The sequence below is a fragment of the Melospiza melodia genome, chromosome 1, assembly GCF_035770615.1.
Source record: "Melospiza melodia melodia isolate bMelMel2 chromosome 1, bMelMel2.pri, whole genome shotgun sequence".
NCBI classification, from domain to species: Eukaryota; Metazoa; Chordata; class Aves; order Passeriformes; family Passerellidae; genus Melospiza; species Melospiza melodia.
In genome coordinates this window covers 115204-129788 of record NC_086194.1, presented here as the reverse complement: position 1 = coordinate 129788, position 14585 = coordinate 115204, and the positions used below count along the sequence as shown (strand labels likewise).

At 47.3% G+C, this 14585-nt stretch overlaps 1 long non-coding RNA gene across 4 annotated transcripts; it reads left to right on the top strand.

Moving 5' to 3' along the window:
- Window positions 1-265: 265 nt before the first annotated feature.
- Window positions 266-7123, top strand: LOC134419858 (uncharacterized). 4 transcript variants are annotated; one of them, XR_010028195.1, is made up of 5 exons: window positions 266-382; window positions 4943-5000; window positions 5120-5429; window positions 5770-5887; window positions 6482-7123. It is a non-coding gene; the product is annotated as an uncharacterized LOC134419858 (long non-coding RNA). The 4 variants fall into 4 exon arrangements; XR_010028198.1 differs by having other exon boundaries at window positions 267-382; window positions 6660-7123; XR_010028217.1 differs by lacking the exon at window positions 266-382 and adding an exon at window positions 4375-4583.
- Window positions 7124-14585: the final 7462 nt, after the last annotated feature.

The window sequence follows — 14585 nt, the reverse complement described above, 5'->3', positions numbered from 1 at the left end:
GGCGCGGGCGCTGCTGCGCCGGCCCGGGCGGTGCCGGCCGCTCCGTCCGCTCCGGGCGCGGGGCTCGGGCGCCGCCGGTAGCCCCGGGCCCGGTGCCGGCCCCGCCGGGCAGGGGCAGCGGGCGGGGCTCCCCGGGACGGCGCCGGCCCCGCGTGCCGGAGCGGCCGCCGCAGGAGCCGCTTTCCTGCCGGGAGCCGCGCTCCGTCCGGGGCCGGCAGCGAGCGCGGGGTTCGGCCGCTCCAAGTTCAGCGGTGCCGTGGCTCGGAGGCGCTTTGGAGGCGTTGATGGCATCGCTGGGTTCGGTTTGCAGCGGGTGTCCGCTAAGGGATACGGTGTTCTTCCTGAGTGGGCACGGTTCTCGGTGCCGGTAGGGATGATAAAGGTTTGTTTTGGATTGAGTTTTGTAGTCGGAATTTTTTTTTTTTTTTTTTTTTTTTTTTTTTTTTTTTTTTTTTGCCGGGGTATTATGTTTTGAAAGGCGCGGTTCGGATTTTAATTCTGTTGCGGTGGCTTTTATTAGCGTGAGTGTGTAGTGTTTGTTTTGGGGGGCTTGAGGTAGGGTCGTGTCGTTCATAGGAGCGGGTTTTTAATCTTTATAATTGCATGTGTGTTTATCGTCTTCCAGGGCTTTTATTTGTTTGGTTTGTTTGATTGTAGTGTATGTTTTATGGTACAGGTAATTTGGGAGACATTGTTTATGGTTACATTTGTCTTTAGGCTTTGTGTTTGTTTCTAGGTGGTATTTTTATTTTGATAGATTGAGGCACTATGGGTTTCTTCAGTTGGGAATAAATTTTTTGTTGTAAACTGAAGTTTTTTTGGTTTTGGGGCGTATTTTTGTATCATTTGATGTATTTGCTTGTTGTTTATCAGTTTTATTTTTGGGAATATGGGTATTTACATGGTGGGTCTTTTAAAGTATTTATTTGGGTAGTTATTTTCTTAATTTTTAGGGGTTGAGAGTTTTTTCTCCATGTCGTTAATTAGTTCGGTTTTTAAAGTTATTTTTACAGAGTATTGGTTCTTCTTTGAGTTAGTGTAGAGGTAGAATTTTGTTTATTTTTTTTCGTAATGTTCAGGGTCAGTGGCACTGTTTGGAGTTTAGTAGGTTGGTTTCATTTTTTTTTAGTAGTTTTTGGGGTTTTTTTAGTAGTTTAGTAGTTTTTGTGATTTGCTGTGTGTGTTTCTATAGGGTTTTCTTTTATTTTATTTTGGTTTCATTTTTCTGACGTGATGAGAATTGTTATCGAAAAGAGTGTTGTGTGGTTTTTTTGCTGGCAGTTGTTTGGCTGTTGGAGGTATCTTGATGTTTTTGGAACATATTGGTGGGAATTTGATGCTGGTTTTTTGTCATTTTATTTAGGAATTGGATTTTAAATGTACAATTATAACTATAACTATATTTAAACAAAACAAATAGATGTGTAGAAATAGGAATAAACCACTTATATATGTGCGGTCTATTTTAAAAATTCAACATGTACCATAAGTCATTATGTATTACAATAAGATAGTCTATTTTTAATAGAGTATTGTGTATGTTTATAGATATATAAATAGAGACTATAATCATAGACACAAGCCAAACCGAAAAATAAATGTAGCAATGTATTGCAAATATATGCAGATATATAAAAAATGATCAAATAATTGTAAATATCAAATAACATCAATCGATACAATACATAATACAAGTAAAACTGTATATATCTTACTTAATCTATTATAGGAAGTAGATATAAAATAGATATAAGTATATTACATCAATATGATATAATATAAAACCAATTATAGATATGATAAATATAAATATAAAAATAGTTTTAAAGCAGTTTAAAATAAAGGATGGTTTTGTTTTTTATTTTGCAATAGAAGGGTTTTTTTGTATAAAAATTATAAATAAAATAAGTATAGAAATATATCATAAATTGTTAAAGATTAATATAAAAATGAAAAATATAAGAAAAATGAGTTGTAGCAGTAGCTATGATGCATACTTTAAAAATAATTTATCTATTATTTGAACAGGATGCATATTTTATATCATTATTAATATAATGCGTCAATATAAACTATAAATATAAGTGTGAAGATAGTCATGCAAGCTATAAATGTAAAAATATTTCAATATAGTTTAAAAGAATAGGGTTTTTTGTATTAATTTAGTTAGAATGGGATTTTTATTTTAAATAATAAAAGTGTTATAGAAATGTAATTTTAAAAATTGAAATATAGAATTAATATATAAAGATATTTATAAAAACACAAAAGAAAAATAAATATAAATAATAGGAATAGACAGAATATATTATATAAATTACGTGCTACATCAATGTCCACTAAAAATATGCATGTGATTATAAATATGAAAAATAGAAATATAAAATTTATTTAAACATGGCTTTAAATCAAGGGGGCTTGTTTGGTTTCTGTCGGGTAAGAGGCAGGTTTTTGGCATTTATTTCAGAGCAGTTTTTGGCGGGCATCGCCCCTGTTCTTTTTTGCCGCTTTCCCTGCCCGCAGCCCCGAGGCGCGCTGCGCCCCTGGCTGGGGTGGGCTGCAGTGCTGCCGCCTTGTGGGCAGAGCGCGGTACTGCAGCTCTGCGCTGACAGGCAGCCGCGAGGCCGCCATCTGGGGAGTGGCATGTCGCGGGTGTCGCGGACTTTTCCTTGACCTTCTCAAAACGGCGGCGGAAAGGGCGGGAGAGGTGGAAGACCCCGGTGTGTCATCTGGACTGCCTGCATGGAATCCTGACGCCGGTGCGGCCCCGGTGGCATTTTCTGTGGCGTTTCAAGTGTACCCGACACTGGCTGTGGGCTCAGCGGCGCCGCGGGCGGGCGAATTTTGTCGGGTAACTGACAGGAATCTGGGTAAACGCCTGTCTGTGCCGGGGTCCTCTCACGGCCGCTCTCCGGCCCTCAGCGAGCCGAGCCGGGCCGAATTGTTCCGAAGAGCCGAGTGTGGCCGAAAGTAGCCGAGTTTAACCGAAGAGCCCAGGATAGCCGAAAATAGCCGGGTGCAGCCGAAAACAGCCGAGTTTACACCTAGAGCCGATGATAGCCGAGTGTAACCGATAGCCGAGTGTAGCCGACATTAGCTGCGTTTAGACAAAGAGCCGAATATGACCGACTTGAGCTGAACCGTGCCGAGTTCAGCCGAAGAGCCGAAAAAGCTGAATGTAGACGAAAAGCCGAACTGAAACGAGTTTAGACCAAGAGCCGAACCAAGCCGAATTCAGCCAAGTTTAATTAAACAGAACCGAGCGACGCCGCAGCACTCTGCCTGCAGTGCGCCGGCGCACACGGCAAGGGGCGCTGTATAAAGAAAATATAAAATATCTACTATATATAAGAAGGAATAAAAGCTCTACGTCACGTGCAGCAGTAGAAAATTTCAGACTCCCAGGGAATAAATAGTTTTCTTTAAATCATTATCGTCTTGGAGTTTTTTTTACTCCCAGGTAGCCTGAAAGTTACTACTGCTGCTTTTTATTCTAAAGCTAGAAAGGAAAACCAAGATTAGAAATAAAGGGAAAGAAAGAAAGAAAAGGAAAAAAAGAAAATGGAATGGAAAGGAAAGGAAAAGAAAAAACAGGAAGAATGAAGGAAGGAGAGCAAGAAGGAAGGCAGGAGACCAAGAGGAAAGAAACAAAGGAATAAGCAAAGGAAGGAAGGAAAGTGTGAAAGGAAAAGGGTGAGAGTGAAAAAGGAAGAGTGAGAGTGAAAAAGCGGGTGAAAAACAGAGTGAAAAAAAGAAAAAAGAGTTGGAGTGAAAAAGGAAGGACATTCGGGAGGAGCGGTGGTGCCTCAGGTCCTTCCCCTCCCAGGGGCGAAGGACCCGTTTGATGCCTGGGAGGGACTGCAGCTCCCGGTGGCGGAGGACGGAGCGGCGACTGTAAGCCCGAGACTACAACTCCCGGCAGGCCGTGCTGCCGGCGCGGCGTGTGACGCAACAGCCGACACGGCACATGAGTGGCTGGCGTGCCAGGCGGCCGCGCGGGGCCGTGCGCCGGGGGAGCGGGCTGTGCGCGGGCAGCTCCCGGCGCCTCTCCTGCGCGGGACGGAGCTGCAGCAGCGGTGCTGGAGGGGCGAAGCCTCCGTCCGGCCGCCCGCACGGAGCTGAGCAGCGCGGAAGGAGCGTCCACCCGGTTCCTCGGCCTCCCTCAGCGGTGCCGGGGGCGGGGGTGCTGCCGCCCGCCGATGGCGGAGGGCGAGGCGGTGCTTTGCTGCCGCGGGCCGGGAGCTGCGGGAGCCGGCCCGGGCGAGTGGCGCCGGGCGCTGCCGCGGTCCCGGTGGGGCGGCCGCCCTCGGGCTGGCGGAGGCGCCGGAGGAGCCCCCGAGCTGCAGCCGTCTCCCTCGGGCTGCTGCCGGTGCTGCGGGCGGAGGCGGCTCCGCCGCGTGTTGGGCGTTGCGAGCAGGGAGCGCTGCGATATCGCCGGCATGACGGGGCTGCTGCCTGCGTTAGTGCTCGTGGCTCTTTGTGCCGTGACAGCGGATGGAGCGGCGCTGGGCGGTAAAGCCAGAGATGGCCGGGAGAATGCCCAGCGCAGGGAGCAGGCGGGCTGTATGGTTCGGATGGCACAGGTGCGAGCTGCAAAGTCACCCCCCCTTCCGCCCCTGCCCTCCCGTGCCCCGGGGAAAATGCTTTCCAGCATTGTCGAGCTTCTGAAAGACAAAACTTGCGATTTGACACTTGCATCCAGAAAAGGTTTCTGTCTAGATTAGCAAATGCCTAAATTGTTCTTGGTTATATCCCATGACCGGTTTTAGGCAGTGACTTTATACCGCTTTTAGGATTTTCTTGTACAGTGGTGAGAAAATAGGCAGGTCTGATAGTGGTTTCACTTTTGTTCTACTTCACGTTCCATAAGATTCTTTTATCCAAGCACTTGTTTTAAAATTCTACTGTAGGTGTTTATGGTTCACTTTTGTTTTCTTTGCAGCACCCGTGACTTTTTTTTCCCTCTAAATCGGGAGTAAATATAGCTGAGTTCAGTAATGGTGAGTTTTTCACCTTCTCTTTAATTGTTATGCTGATCTGAATAAGAAAAAAAAACAAAAGCAAGAGAAAAAAAAAGGATGGTTTATTATTTTTTACGCTGTTATGTTTGTTTCCTCAGTATTTGCTGCAGCTTTGCTTACCCAAGCTTTGGGTTCCTTCTGTCCCACTGGGAGTTGCCCAATTTGGTTGCATCTGGTGAAATTCACCCTGAGACCTTACAGAACCAGCTCCAACTACGTGAGAGCCATTTGCAGTTCTCTCCAGACACCTGGAGAATGGGCGACGTTTCTGAGGATCCGGCGAGCGTGCTTCTATCAAAACTCAGTCTGTGAAATTCCTGGGGAAAACCCTTCTGTGTCCTGAAGGGTTCAAACTCTGGTGAGGATCCAGTTATCAGGTGCTCACCTGGATGGTTCCAGCTCCCAAAGGTAACACTTGTACTCTTGCCTTGTAGTTTACATCTATTGTATTTTTGTTATTTTGCAGGATTTTTTGTCTTTGCAAAATATTGTGCATTTCACTCTTTGGAACCTCTCAGATGGTTCTTTGGTGCAGCACCACCCCAGGGGACACTTGGCTGCTGTCCTGAAGGGGTTGGTCGCTAGAATTGTAAATCCTGGAGAGTTTATAAGTCTTCTGTCCCGAGGGAGGTGTCGTGCTTTGTTTACTTTTGTTCTGTTGGTTAGGCGGTGCTTCTCATTGCAAGTACGAATTTCAAACCGCCCTGTTCTTATTTTAACTGTTTTCCTGGTTCTCTCCGTTCGGCAGGGAAAGACTCTCGTATCCTTGTCGTCGGGCTCGGTGCTGTCCAAGAAGATACAGAGACTAAAAAAATCATAAGAAGCAAAATATGAGTGCAGGGAAAAGAAGCTGGAGAGAACAGAATGTGATATTGTTATCCTTACCCTGTATTAGAAACATCCGCTGTGCTTTGATGCTGGCAGCTGCCAGGGGCTTGTTAGCTCTTTGTAGGCAGGTGTAGGTGTTCACTTGTAGGTTTTTTCTCTGGACAAGTCAATTCAAACTTTGCTAAGCTTACATTTGAAAATTACTCTCTAGCACAGTCCAGCATGACATTTTTGAATGTTGTAAAAATACCATGTTACTTGGAAATTGCTAATGAAGAGAAGCTTTAGGGGAAAATAAGATTTCAGGGTTGGAAGATGTGAGAAGAATTTTGTGGGGATGTTAGACTGAAATAAAGCGCACTTGAAGCTGGACTGGCATGCCGGCAGGTCCCCTATTAAACAGTAGTGCTGAGATTAGCCTGGGGGTTGCCCATTGTTTCTGTAGAAATCAATGTTTCCTGGTCTTCAGAGGTAAGCTGCTTTGAAAAGCTGGAAGGTGCAGCATGCTGACAATCCCCGTGCTTTGGATTAAAAGTAGATTTCAGAAGGGTCCTAAGCTTTTGTCTTTTCCTAGAAGTCGATGTAATCCTGTCGAGGAGTTTTTAATTCTATGCTGCTATGTCATCGATCAGGGCCCTGTCGTGCTAATCATCATACAGATGCAAAACAAAAAATCAGACCCTGTCCCAAGCACTTAGAGCCCAGAACACGATTTCCTCGGGCTGCCATTTGTGTGCCATCGGTACTCACCACGGAAGGGAGCTGGGGATTGTTGCAGCTGTTGGGAACAAACCGCTTCTTGTCACACAGAAATGGAATTGGGACGACGCCTCGGCCAGCCCCTCTCTGCCATCGTCTCCTGAATCTGCAGCAGAGCAGTTCCAGTCCATCCGGGCACGTGTAATGCAGTTCCTGATGATCTGAGCACACAGAGCAGCGCTCAGCTGCTGTGGGGGCTCAGGGAAGGCAGAGTGTGCATTGTCATCTTCCTGAACGTACAGACGAATCAAAGTGAGAAGCCACAGCGTGGAAATCAGTCGCATATATGCTAAATAAAACTTGCAGGTTTTTTTTAAGAATTGTTTTTGCTTGTTCTTTGTTGTGCTTCTGTGCTTAGAAAACCTCCCTTTAAAATCAGTTCAGTTCATCAGTTGAACCTTTGTTTGCAGACCCTCACTGAGCAGAATTCATTGCTGACTCAGTGCACGCTGTGCTGGCCTCCCGGGAATGTGAGGAGCTCATGTGTGCTACTTTTTGCTTTAGGACGCTCTGAGGTATTTATTCCTTTTGGGATACATGATGAGAATTCCCAAGAGAGGTAGTTATAAGGTATGACATTGGGAAAAAGCCTGTGTGGTTGGAATGTTGTTGCTGTCAAAAGTTAATTTTTCCTTCATTCTTAGCCAGTAGTTAGCTTTTTGCTTTATTTTTGTGGTATCAGTATTTTAGTGTTTAAAAAATTCCTTCAAAATAACTTCAGTGGTCGCCCACCAGTACCTTGTTCAGATTTGCCTATTTGCTTGTAGCTGAAATGTTCACATCTTGATTATCATTCTATTTAAGAAACTGCTGCCCAGCCAACTAATAACTGAATATCCATCTGTCTAGGACACGGGGAGAGGATTTAGGTAATGTCTTTGTTTCCAGAAAAAAGTTCCAGTGTACTTTCTAAACAGAGGAGAAGGGGGTGAAGACTCGGGGCTCTGATGCCGTTGGGGCACCCCAAGGTCCCCAGGAGAGGGAGCCCCACTGCGGTGCAGGAGCAGGTGTGTTCTCATCTAATATTGAACAAATTATAAATATAAATATGAAAATTATAAACATGAAAATATTTTTAAAATACTTAAATAAAGCAGGTTTTCTTTATTGGTCAATAGGCAGGGTTTTGATTGTAAAAATTATAAATACAAATAATATAAAGGTAGAAATCTAAGTTTAGAAATTTATAATAAATACATACAGATAAATATAAAAATTAAAAATACAAGAAAAAATTAGTTGTAGCAGTAGATATTATACATAATTTAAATACTAATTTAAATCTATTTTAAAATTGTATATATATATCATTATTAATGTAATACATCCAAAGAAACGATAAATTAAAATATGAATGTATAATTATACAAAGTATAAATAAAAAATATTTCAATATCCTTTAAAAGAAGGGGTTTTTTTATATATTTGGTTAGAGACGGGGTTTTTATTTGGAATAACGGAAGTATTATAGAAGTATAAAACTAAATATAGAAATATACAGTCAATATAGAAAGATATTTATAAAAACACGAGCGAACGACGCCTCCTTCGGCCGAATGGAACGAGCTCAGCCGAACCAAGGCGAGACCGGCCGAACCTGACGGCCTCGAGCGAACCGAGGCCAGGCTTGCGAGGCTGCCTGAACCGAGCCGAGCTCAGCCGAACCGAGCCCGCTGCTCTCGTGCGCGCTAATTAGCGCGAGTGCGGTCACAGCCCAATGAGCTCCTGTGCCACGCCGCGCTCCCGATCGTGTCCGTGGGATGGCCGGGCCGCCCGCGGGACGCGGCAGCAGGAGAGCCCCGAGCCGGGCGAGTTTAACGTGAGGCGGCGACGGGAGCCGAGCGGAGCCGAGCTCAGCCGAACGCGCAGAGCGCGGCTCCGAGTTGGGCCGAAGCGAGCCGGGCCGCGCCGAGCGCACAGAGCGGCTCCGAGTTCGGCCGAAGCGAGGCGAGCCTCGCCGAGCGCAGAGAGTGGCTCCGAGTTCGACCGAAGCGAGCCGGGCCGCGCCGAGCGCAGAGAGCCGCTCCGAGTTCGGCCGAAGCGAGCCGAGCCGCACCGAGCGCACGGAGAGGCTCCGAGTTCGGCCGAAGCGAGCCGAGCCGCGCCGAGCGCAGAGAGCGGCTCTGAGTTCGGCCGAAGCGAGCCGAGCCGCACCGAGCGCATGGAGAGGCTCCGAGTTCGGCCGAAGCGAGCCGAGCCGAGGCGCGCCGAGCGCAGAGAGCGGCTCCGAGTTGGGCCGAAGCGAGCCGAGGCGCGCCGAGCGCACAGAGCCGTACCGAGTTCGGCCGAAGCGAGCCGAGGTGGCCCGAGCGCAGAGAGCGGCTCCGAGTTCGGCCGAAGCGAGCCGGGCCGCGCCGAGCGCAGAGAGCGGCTCCGAGTTCGGCCGAAGCGAGCCGAGCCGCGCCGAGCGCAGAGAGCGGCTCCGAGTTCGGCCGAAGCGAGCCGAGCTGTGCCGAAGGGTCGAGTCTGGCCGAATGCAGATGACAGTGGCCGAGTTTAGCCGATTACAGCCGAGTTTAGCCGAGCAGCTGTGAGCCTTGAGGTGAGCGTGCATCATTGCCGGTTTGGGATTGAGTGAAATGCACTAAGGAAACCAGCTTTGGGGAGGGAGGCAGGGAAATCCTCTCCTAACGTTTACCAATTCTTCCGTCAAACTCATCACGGCAGGACAGCGTGAAGACTGAAAGTGTAAGAAGATGTGGAGAGAAACAGAGAATCTGACAGGAGCATCGAACACACAAGTGCACGAATTTTGCTTTTTCCTTGGATGGAAACTCAGAAGTTGTAAGGAATTTGGGAAGGAGAAGGGACATTTCAGAAGGAGAAGAAGTTGTTGTTGCAGTCCTGGCAAAAGCTTTTGTTCTGGCTAATAAAAGAAGTTAGTTTAAATTAAAAAAAAAAAAAAGTGGTTTCTTTTTTCTTCACTATTATATTCTTTGGTGGTATATGGTGTGTTGTTTTATTTCTTGGTGTTATTAGCTCTGTGTAAATTGTTTTTTGAGTGAAGCTAACTTTGCATCGGTTGTTTTGTATTTGAGGTAGGATCAATTTCAATAGATTTCTTTCACAGTCTTCTGATAGGTATTACTGGGATTTTGGTTTTGTTTACTGTATGCATAAACATAGAGATTTGGTAGGGCCAGCTGGGCTGCTGGAGTTTTGGGTGTGAATTTATTAGATGGCTTTTGTTAAACACAGAATAATTATGTAAGGTAACAGCAAATTACTCAATTACCCAATTTATCCAGCTATGTAACCTTACCACAAAGTTTTATATCTTGCCAGTTTTCTGTTCTTCTGCTCCAAGTAGTTGTTGCAAAAAAGAAAGCACGGTTACTTTTCTGAAGAGTTTTCTTCTATAACAAGCCCTTTACTGCCCTTGAATGTGAGTCAGAGGAGCCAAACAGCTGCAGCTGCTCTGAGGGCTTGGTGGGATTCGCCCCCTCCCTTTTCCTGGGTGCCATGGGAACGAGAGGCGGGCACAATCAGGGGTATATTAACCCCAGCCGTGGCTGAGGGGCTTCATTCCCTCTCGGGGATGTGCTGGGGCAAGAGCTCTCCTCTCATTTCAGTGAAGAGGCTGTTTCAGACTATCTCAGCTTCTTTTCAGCAGGTGTTTCTGGACATCTAAAGCACAGAGGCTTGGAAGATTCTGTGAAGAAAACAGCATGGCATACAGGGAGTATTTAGGTTTGTGATTTTGGGTTTTGTGTTTAGGAGTGGTAAGGTGCTTTTGTAACTTTTAATTTCGCTCTGGTTGTTTTTTTGGTTGGATTTCTTTTGGTGGAATTTTTGGTTTTTTTGGTTTTCATTTTGGGGTTTTTAGTTGGTTTTCGTGGGGTTTGTGGATTTTTTGATGTTTTCTGTGGTTTTTTTGTTTCTGTGGGGAGTTAGGTGTTTTGGGTTTTATTGTTTTTGTGGGTTTTTGTTTGTTTCTTTTTTTTTTTTTTATTTGTTTGTTTTGGGGATTGGTTTTGGATTTTGGTTTTTTTTGTTTGTTTTTTTTGGTTGTTTTTTTTTTTTTTAATAGAGGAGTGCAACTCCCTGAAATTCCAAGCTGTATCAAGCACAACATTTTTTTCAGCAGATTGATCATGTCACAAGAGGGATCTGCCAAGTGTCCAAGATGATGTTTGAGATTGAGGCTTCAGGTGAGTTGAGGATTGTGATTGGGAGAGGGAGGGTGATCAGGTATCCAGTTTAGGAGTTCTTGGGAGGGGGTGTGCAGGCAGCAGGGTGAGAAAGGGTCTTTCTTTTATTTGAGGCCTCCCCCACACAAGGCTTCTCAGAAGCCTAGCAGAGGCATTGCCATGTCATACAGCACACAAGGTCCTCCACTGCACTCACAGCAATGCCGTTTAACTTTGCCTTTCTCTTACCCAGGTACCAGCCCTAATGAAGACCACAGCCTTGGAATCAGGATGAAGCTGGAGCCTGAAGGAGCCAGGCACACTCAGGAAAGGGCAAGTAGCTGCCTTGGTGGGATTTGGCCCACATAACTCAGGACTCATACTTTGGTTTTGGTTTTCTTTATTGTAGCTGACCGAGAGGCTCACAGGCCATCACGAGGCCCTCCGAGGCCGACTCATTTCAGGTGCAACGTGGATTCCCATCACCGATCATCCAAAAGATAAGTCGGGGGCCACGGCCTGGAGATGAGAAAATAGTGGGTTTGGGAGTTCTTGGGGCAGATTTGAAAATTGGCAGCAGGAAAAGCAATCTTCTCCAAGGGCCTCTTAGGAGAGCTAAAGGGAGAGGCTCTACTTTTGATGGCAGCTTTCAGGCGGGCAGTGCAGAACAGCTCCGGTGTGTGCCGTGTTGTCCGGTGTGCTGTGTTCCCTAGTGTGTCTTTGGGGTCCCTTTTGCTCTCTTCCCTCGAGGCCCTCACCACAAGCATGATGTGTCGTGTTTCTTGTCCCCCCTGTTTGTCACGTTCTGTTTCACGGGTGTGTGCACACGTTTATGCCGGAGCTCTTCTGCCCTGCTGCATGGCGTGCTGCAGTAGGAGAAACCATAGGGAGTGGGAATTTGTCATGTGGGCGGTACTTGAGCTCTGGATGCTATTCCTAGATTGACATAAGGTGTTTGATGCTTTTAAGTTATCCTGGTGGTGTTTGACATATGTTGTAACTTTCTTTCAGGTGCAGATGCATTCCATGTGTGGCAGAGGGTCAGAGTTAGGAGGTGCTGGGCCTTCTTAGAAGTGCGGTGAGTAGCTGAGTGGTGGGGTTGTGGCCGATGCGGTGCCAAGGTCAGGCCCTGATGTTTGGTTCTCTTTAATCTAGCTGTCTGAGAGACCCCAGCCCGGTGCCAGCAGGACCTTCCCAGGTGACGAGGTGGCCTTTGTTTGCACCTGACAGGGACCAGCATCCCCAGATGTCTGAGAGATAAGTAGAGGGCTGTGACCCACAGAGGGAATGAAAGCAGGGTGCTGGTTTGGGAATTACTGGGAGGGGTTTTTGAGTCCAATTTTGCGGGGGGGGGGAGTGGTGTGTTCATGAAGTGGCCCCTTAGGCCCCCATAAAAGCCAGGTCTCACTTTTGATCGCAGTGCTGAGGTGTGCAGGGCAGAGCAGTCCCGGTGTGTCTCGTGTCATTTGTCTATTGCGCATTGTGTGTTGTTTGTGTATCCCGTTTCTTTTACGTGAGCCTTTGCGGGGCCTGTCAGACACCCTGGCATCATTGTTGGCATCTGTGATCTCTGCATTCCTAGGCCTGGCACCCAGGCCATAGATGCGATTCTGACACCTGTCTGAGCTCTCCAGTCAGAAGTTCTCTCTTTGGAAGCATCCAGTCAGGTATCTTGTCAGGTCTTGTTCTGAGCTGTACGGACAGCTATGCCCCCCAATGATCCGTTATGGTGGATTAGGACTTGCAATAATATGAGGTTAGGTGCAGCATTCTGACAGTAGGATTCCTGGGCATCCATCGTGGCTGTCCTTGGAATAAATCATTCAGTTAGCATCTTCTTCCTCCAGGGTTCTCTGAGCCTCATCAGCTCACCATCGGTCTCACCTCGGTCATCTCCTTTTGCATTCTCTCAGTCCTTGCAGCCATTTTCCTTGCCAAGAGATTTCTGTTCCTGTTGTGTCCCCGTTGTCTGTCCTGTCCTGCCTGTCTGTCCTGTGTCACAGGTGTCTGCACACATTTGTGATGGAGCTGCTCTGCCATGCTGCACAGCCTGGTGCGATAGGAGAAGTCCTGGGGACTTGGAATTTGTAATGTGGGGTGTAGTTGGACTCTAGATGGGATTTGTAGATGGACAGAGGATATCTGGAGCTCTTCAGTTATCATGCAACAGTGTGACTCTTGTCCTAACTTTCTTTTCAGATTGAGATGGATTAAATCTGTGCCAGCGGGCCCCATCCCGGGTGAGGGGATTGCCCTGAGCAGGTGAGGCCCCATTTGTCTCTGCAGCAGAAGTGTGTATGGTGACTGTGTTACAGCTCTGTTCTTTGTCTTTGTTTTTAGGAAATAAATCTGGATACCAGCAGCCAAGGTGGGCAGCGGAGAGAAGTGGTTGTTATTGCTCAGCTCTCAAGCACAACAATTTTTCAGCAGATTCATCGTGTCACAAGACAAATCTGCCCAGTGTCAAGGGTGATGTTTGAGATTGAGGCTTCAGGTGATTGAGGATGGTGACTGGGAGAGGGAGGGTGAGCAGGTATCCTGTTCAGAATTAATGTGGTCAGGGGGCTTTGAAGACAGCAGAGTGAGAAAGGCTGTTTATTTGTTTATTTGAGGGCTCCCCCACAAGGCTGTTCAGAAGCCTAGCAGAGGCATTGCCATGTCTTGCAGCACACAAGGTCATCCACTGCACTCACAGGAATGCCATTTAACTTTGCCTTTCTCTAACCCAGGTGCCACCCCTAATGAAGGCCACAGCCTTGGAATCAGGATGAAGCTGGAGCCTGAGGGAGCCAGGCACGCTCAGGAAAGGGCAAGTAGCTGACTTGCAGGGATTTGGCCCACATAACTCTGGACTCACACTTTGGTTTTGGTTTTCTTTATTGTAGCTGACCAGAGACAAACAGGCCATCACAGAGCCCTCCGAGGCAGACTAATTTCAGGTGCAGCGTGGATCCACATCACCGATCATTCAAAAGATAAGTTTGGGGCTACGGCCTGGAGATGGGAGAGTAGCAGGTTGGGAATCCCTGGGACAGATTTAAAAATTGGCAGCGGGAAAAGCAATCTTCTCCAAGGGCCTCTTAGGACAGCTAAAGGGAGAGGCTCTACTTTTGATGGCAGCTTTCAGGCGGGCAGTGCAGAACAGCTCCGGTGTGTGTTGTGGTGTCGTGTGTGCCGTGTTCTCTAGTGTGTCTTTGGGGTCCCTTTTCCCTTCTCCCCTCACCACAAGCATGATGTGTCGTGTTTCTTGTCCCCCTGTTTGTCACGTTCTGTGTCATGGGTGTGTGCACACATTTGTGCTGGAGCTGTTTTGCCCTGCCCATGGCCTGCTGCAGTAGGACAAACCATAGGGAGTGGGAATTTGTCATGTGGGCTGTACTTGGGCTCTAGATGCTATTCCTAGGTTGGCATAAGGTGTTTGCAGCTTGTGAGTTATCCTGGTGGTGTTTGACATATGTTGTAACTTTCTTTCAGGTGCAGATGCATTCCATGTGTGGCAGAGGGTCAGGGTTAGGAGGTGCCGGGCCTTCTTAGGAGCGCGGTGAGTAGCAGAGTGGTGGGGTTGTGGCCGATGCGGTGCCAAGATCAGGCCCTGATGTTTGGTTCTCTTTAATCTAGCTGTCTGAGAGACACCAGCCCGGTGCCAGCAGGACCTTCCCAGGTGACGAGGTGGCCTTTCTTTGCACCTGACAGGGACTGGCATCCCCAAATGTCTGAGAGATAAGTAGAGGGCTGTGGCCCACAGTGGGGATGAAGGCATGGTGCTGGTTTGGGAATTACTGGGAGGGGTTTTTGAGTCCAATTTTGGGGGGGGGGGGGTAGTGTTTTCATGAAGTGGCCCCTTAGG